We start from the raw sequence: 7586 nt of genomic DNA on the forward strand, positions 1-7586 counted from the left end.
ATAATCCAAAAACAATCTTATGAAAATATTCAAGAATAAATAATTCAGGAAAATAATATTTCAAATTTTTAATACGTTGCTTCAATATCAAATTTTAAAATGTCAAATACTTCATATTAATAATATTTAATTTAAAGAAAATCAACCTTCAATAATACACAGTATAAAAGAAACCAAGTTTCAATTAAACAGGTAAAATAATTAGCACGAAAAAGGTAAACAAATTTAAAATATATATCACAGATCAATGATGAAGAATATAACAAGATAAAATAATTTACTAACTGCGCAACAATGATCTACACAATTTAAAAATATAATATTTCACATTTAGCCCGTGTACAAACTCGTCACCTCATGTACACGACTTTCAACACATTTCAATAATCACATTAATATCAATTCTAGGAAAAATTTCCCTCACACAAGGTTAGACAAGTCACTTACCTCGACTTGCTCCAATTTAATCAAGTATTATGCTTTTTCTTCGATTTTCCGATTCCGATCGACTCGTATCTAGTCATAATTAATTCGATACAGTCAACAAAATTTATAGAAATCAATTTCATAAGAAAATATTATATTTTTTTTCAATAAAATCCGAAATTAGCTCAAAATTTGCCCGTGGGGCCCACATCTCAGAATCCGGCAAAAGTTACGAAATATGAACGCCCATTCAACAATAACCATATCAAAATGACTAGATTCCAATAACGATTCGAGCCTCAAATCCACAAATCTATCCAAGAGGGTTTTCAAATTTTTCCAACTTAAATCACCAATTAAATGTTAAAAACAGTGATGGATTCGGGTAATCTAACCAAGATTGAGTTAAGAACACTTACCCCAATATTTTTTCTTGAAGATATATCAAAAATCGCCTCTCCTCAAGCTCCAAGTTGTTAAAAATGGCGAATGGGACGAAACTCCCCTGTTTTTATAACTTACGGATCTGTCCAGGCTGACCTCGATCGTGGAGTCTGATCCTGGACCTCGATCATGAGAGTCCGATCCTGGACCTCGATCATGGGAGTCTGATCATGGCCCTCGACCCTGGGGATCGATCACAGCCGTCGATCCTGGCTATCGATTATGGCTTCGATCCTTATGGCCTTCGATCACTGGCCTTGGTCATAACCCTTGATCCTGGGCCTTCGATCATGGATATCGAGCCTGCCTTCGATCCTCGGCTCGATTTCTGGGAGCTCGATTGCATAGCAGAAGAGAATTTGCAGCAGCTGTTTAAGTCTCATTTTTGATCCGTTAACCATCCGAAACTCACCCGAGGCCCTCGGGACCTCAACCCAATACACCAACAAGTCCTAAAACATCATACGAACTTATTTGAAACCTCAAATCAAATCAAACAATGCTAAAATCACGAATCACACATAGATTCAAGCCTAATGAACTTTGAAATTTTCAATTTCTACAAACAACACCGGAACCTATCAAATCAAGTCCGATTGACCTCAAATTTTGCACGCGAGTCATAAATGAAATAACCGAGCTATGAAAATTTTCAGAATCGGATTTCGACCCCGATATCAAAAAGTCAACCCCTTGGTCAAACTTCCCAAAAATTTAACTTTCGGCATTTCAAGCCTAATTCCACTACGGACTTCCAAATAAAATTCCGATCACGCTCCTAAGTCCAAAATCACCATACGGAGCTGTTGGAATCATCAAAACTCTATTCCGAGGTCATTTGCACATAATTCGACATCCGTTCACTATTTGAACTTAAACTTTAAATTTTTCGTCAAAATTCCATATCTCGGGCTAGGGACCTTGGAATTTGATTCCGGGCATACGCCCAAGTCCCAATTCACGATACGGACCTACCGGAACTGTCAAAACACTGATCCGAGTCTGTTTACTCAAAATGTTGACCAAAGTCAACTCAGTTGAGTTTTAAACCTCTAATTCACATTTTAATCCATTTTTCACCTGAAAAATTTCCGGAATATTTTACAGACTGCGTACGCAAGTCGAGGAATGATAAATAATGCTTTTCAAGGTCTTAGAACACAAAATTAATTATTAAATTTAAAGATATCATTTTGGGTCATCACATTCTCCACCTCTAAAACAAACGTTCATCCTCGAACGGAGTTAGAACAAGTACCTGAGCTGGTGAATAAGTGTGGATAACGGCTGCGTGTATCAAGCTCGGTCTCCCAAGTCGCCTCCTCGACCGGATGACCCCTCCACTGAACCTTCATGGAAGCAATGTTCCTTGACCTCAGCTTTCAAACCTACCTATCTAAAATAGCCACTGGTTCCTCAACATAAGATAGATCCTTGTCCACCTGAACCGAACTGAAGTCTAACACATGAGACGGATCGCCGTGATATTTCCGAACCATGAAGTCTTGGAATACCGGATGAACTGCAGAGAGACTAGGTGGTAGTGCAAGTTTGTAAGCCACCTCTCCAACTCTCTCAAAAATCTCAAAAGGCCTAATATACGTAGGGCTCAAATTGCCCTTCTTCCCGAACCTCATCACACCCTTCATAGGCGAAAGCCGGAGCAATACCCGCTCACCAACCATGAATGCAACATCACGAACATTCCGATTCACATAACTCTTCTGTCTAGATTGGGCTGTACGAAGTCAATCCTGAATCAACATAACCTTTTCCAAGGCATCCTGAACCAAGTCTATACCCAAAAGTCTAGCCTCGCCTGGTTCGAACCAACCCACTGGAGACCGGCACCGGCTACCATACAAAGCCTCATACAGAGCCATCTGAATGCTTGACTGGTAACTGTTGTTGTAAGAAAACTCCGCAAGTGGTAAGAACTGATCCCAAGCACCCCCAAAATCTATCACACACGCACGAAGCATATCCTCCAGTATCTGAATAGTGCTTTCGGACTGCCCGTCCGTCTGAGGGTGAAATGCTGTACTCAACTCTACCCAAGTACCCAACTCACGTTGTACTGTCCTCCAAAATTGTGAGGTAAACTGTGTACCCCGGTCAGAGATGATAGATACCGGTACACCGTGAAGTCTGATAATCTCGTGAATATATACCTGAGCTAGCTATTCTGAAGAGTAAGTAGTAATCACAGGAATGAAATGAGCTGATTTGGTCAGCCTATCCACAATCATCCAAACTGCATCAAACTTCCGCTGAGTCTGTGGGAGCCCAAAAACGAAATCCATAGTGATCCGCTTCCATTTCCATTCTGGAATCTCTAACTTCTGAAGTAATCCACCCGGTCGCTGATGCTCATATTTCACCTGTTGACAATTTAAACACTGAGCTACATACTCTACTATGTCTTTCTTCATCCGCCTCCACCAATAGTGCTGTCTCAAATCCTGATACACTTTTGCAGCACCCGGATGAATGGAATATTGCAAACTGTGAGCCTCCTGAAAAATCAAGTCGCACAAACCATCTACATTTGGCACACATAGCCTGCCCTGCATCCGTAATACATCTTCATCTCTAATAGTGACTTCCTTGGCATCGCCGTGCTGAACTGTGTCCTTAAGGACAAGCAGATGGGGGTCATCATACTGACGTTCCCTGATACGGTCATAAAGAGAAGATTGAGAAACCACATAAGTCAAAACTCGACTCGGCTCGGAAACATCCAATCTGACAAACTGGTTGGCCAAGGCCTGAACATCCAAGGCTAAAGGCCTCTCTACTACCGGTAAATATGCTAAGCTGCCCAAACTTTCTGCCTTAGGACTCAAGGCATCGGCCACTACATTGGCCTTCCTAGGATGATAGAGAATGGTGATATCATAATCCTTAAGCAACTCCAATCACATCTGCTACCGCAAATTAAGATCATTCTGTTTAAATAGATGTTATAGACTTCGGTGATCGGTGTAGACCTCACAGTGGACACCGTACTAATAATGCCACCAAATCTTCAAGGCATGAACAATAGCTGCTAACTCAAGGTCATGGACCGGATAATTCTTCTCATGTACCTTTAATTGTCGGGACGCGTAGGCAATCACTCTACCGTCTTACATCAACATTGCATCGAGACCAATACGCGACACATCACAATACACGGTATAAGACCCTGAACCTGTAGGTAATACCAACATTGGGGCTATAGTCAAAGTTATCTTGAGCTTTTGGAAGCTCTCCTCATATTCCTCGGTCCATCTGAACGGAGCACCCTTCTGGGTCAATCTGGTCTTAATAGTTGTTCATAATCAATTACAGAATCGTCATTTAACTTCATGTTAACAAAAATCTCATTTCAAACTTTCACAATACTAATAACGAGACACGAGGCATGAAGACCTCAAAATTATTTACCCGAATTAATGAGTCACATTTAACGTCACCTGGGCAGGAACCTATCTCGTAGGTTAAAACTCAATAATTACAACACAAATTTGGCAATTATGCACAAAGGATTTCATATAAGTATTTTCAAATAAGCCTAACAGGCATGACTCCCTATTAGTACTATAGTACAAATTGGATCTCACATGGGAGAACTTAAACACAAGATTTTTCCTCACAAGGATCTCGTCCTTATACAATTTCCACCGCAGCTCGTAGCCCGGTTTAATCATATCAGTTTATTTTAAAAATGCGAGGATCTCGTCCTCAGTTCTGAATCACAAGTAATATGCACATCGTGCCAATCGAAACTTTCCATTTGCTCCTTCTAAATAATTTCTTAAATAAAATCACAACACATAATGAACCCCACACCGGTAGGGCATATAATTCACAATTTGTAATTAATTATTCAGAACTTACATCAAAACTTACCGAAATGAGTAACATAAAGCCACATTTATCCTCACAGCTCTTATTAGTGACCAACATGGAATGATAGGCGTAGTTATCTCCATAGAATCTCCCAACAGGAGTAAACACATAAGTAGATTATAGAATTACGAAGCTCACTCATAAGTGGAGCACCATAGAAGGACTCGTTCCGATACTGAGAACCGAATCAAAATAAGGAAATTATTCCTTTATATTATATCAAGGTCGTATCTGTAATGACACCAACTGATGTAGCGACCTCCGCCATACCATAAAAATATATCAACGGCTGGGCCTCCACCTCTAGGACGCCTTCTACCCGCCTGTCCTCCACCCATAACTGGTCGTGTGGGTGGTGTAGTAACTGCAATGGGGCACGTAGCTTGAGTGATTTGATGAAATAAGTCTCTCCCAAGTTTGGGACAATTTTCTCATGATGTGCCTAGTATCACCGTATTCATAACAACCCCTTTTGGCTTCTCATATTGAGTCTGTGCCAGATAAATGGAATAACCATTGTACGAACTCATGTCGGTGGTGCATTAAAAGAACTTACTAGAGCACCCCGAGTAATCCGATGTGCGGACTGGGCTGGCCGACTGCCTGAGCCCCCGCCATAATGATTTATACTTGTAAAATAGAATCCACTGAATCTCCCAGAACCTCCAGAGGTCTTGGTCTCCTTAGTTTCCTTTTTCCTCACCCCGAACACATTCTAATATCTTGGCAATTTGTACAACTAGCAGAAATGAAGTATCAGCTTATAGCTCCCGAGTCGTACAAAATTTTATGATCATAATTGAGTTCTTTAATGAGTCTGTGGACTCGCCCTCTGGCTGTAGTAAGCAAAATAGGAGTATGACGGGCTAACTTATTGAACTTGATAGCATATTCTGACACCGTCAATGGTGACCTAACGCAACCGTTCATACCCTATGCTCCACGCATTATGGAGAGTCCGGGAAACAAACTCTTTCAAAAGCATTTTTGAGAACTGATCCAAGTGGGCGGTGTTGCATTGGCTGGTCTGCCCTCTTCATTGGCTTTCCACGAACATCGGTGGAGAATTATCTCTCCCAAGGCAAATTTCTTCTTTTGTTATGTTGACTCAACACTTTTGAGCTAACCCATTTCTTAACATACTCTTCGATCTGTGGGGTAACCCTTACCCCTATTTATACACAACGATCACAAAAGTAGAGCTCCATACAAACAAATCTTGTCATGAACCACATAGTCCAGACTCTCATCAACAAGTGTACTTCCTCCGAAGCACCCCAAAATCCGCAACAGTGACGTCCACGCTGAGTAGACCTTCTACAAATTTAGAGTTGTTTCTATAACTCCTTTGGTATTGAAGTATAGGATTATTAAGGAAGCGGACATACCGCAAGTCCCAACCTTATCCTCTATAAAATCTCAGGCTTTAAACATGTGTAAATTTTAGGGAACCTTTCAGTACCACATATATACATTTCAGGCCAAAATTGATATAACACATGACCCCGCAATCCACCCATTGATAGTGGCCCCCCACTCGGTGCGAAGTCATAGGTCACAACGTCCGATGATCCACAATAATAACCTTCACATCTCGTATAAATCAACCATACGCCAACGTTCGTTGCACCCCCACATGATTCACTAGGTGATCTCTCAATACGCCCACATCTTCAATCGGAACAACACGTTGAGGTAATGTTTGAGCATCTCTGGCTCCCTCATAGTCCATCTGCGGCATCACGAACCGTCGACGCACAACTGATACCAAGTGTGCAATGTTACACATGAGTGGATACAAAGGAATATAAGATATATGTTTCAAGCTAAATCAATGCCACACGATAAGGAATCAAAGAAGTGAATATTTCCTAATAGTTCCAAAGCCTTTTAAAGATAAGTACAGACGTCTCCGTACCGATCCGCAAGACTCTACTAAACCTGCTTGTGACTCATAACACCTATGAACCTAGTGCTTTGATACCAACTTGTCACGACCCCAAAATTCCTCCGTAGGATGTCGTGATGGCACCTAGTCTCTAAGACTAGGTAAGCCTATCAATGCGGAATAATAGTAAATATCTGAAATAATTAAACTATAACTCAAACAATTTCAACTCCCAAAACCCGGTAGAAATAAGTCACAAGCTTCTAAGAATTTATTCTCAATGTCTCTATATATCAAGGTCTAAATAAAATATAAGGAAGCAACATAACAAGAATAGAAGGGGACTCCGGAGTCTGCGGGCGTTGGCAGATATACCTCGAAGTCTCCCCGTACAGCTAGTTTACTGATGCGTGGTCTGATAAAATGTACCTGGATCTGCACAAAAAGATGTGCAGAAGCGTAGTATGAGTACACCACAGCGGTACCCAGTAAGTGTCAAGCCTAACCTCGGTAGAGTAGTGATGAGGTCAGGTCAGGCCCTACTGGAGAATAAATAATGGCATAGTAAAATGTTTAAAATAATATTATAAGATAAAATGACAATGGAAATGAATCAAGTAGTATGCCACATTTAATTACATCAAATAATGGCAAATAAATACATCGTGTAAACAAAACAGAATTCTTTTCAACTTTAAGAAAATCACACAATAATCAAAGGCAACTGCTGCCATAAATCAATATCAACAAAGACACTCCCGAGGTTCCGCCTCGTAGCCCCAAATCATAAACAAATTCACAATATCTCATTTCCTTATACCACCGCGGGAGCCTTTACAATTTATTTAAAGAAAACATTTTTTTCCCGAAATAACATCCCGTATTTTAGCCACCCTTATCACACCGCATGACTTCTAGTAGTCACTCCTACTAG

Source organism: Nicotiana tomentosiformis, chromosome 2 (genome assembly GCF_000390325.3).
Source record: "Nicotiana tomentosiformis chromosome 2, ASM39032v3, whole genome shotgun sequence".
Lineage (NCBI taxonomy): Eukaryota > Viridiplantae > Streptophyta > Magnoliopsida > Solanales > Solanaceae > Nicotiana > Nicotiana tomentosiformis.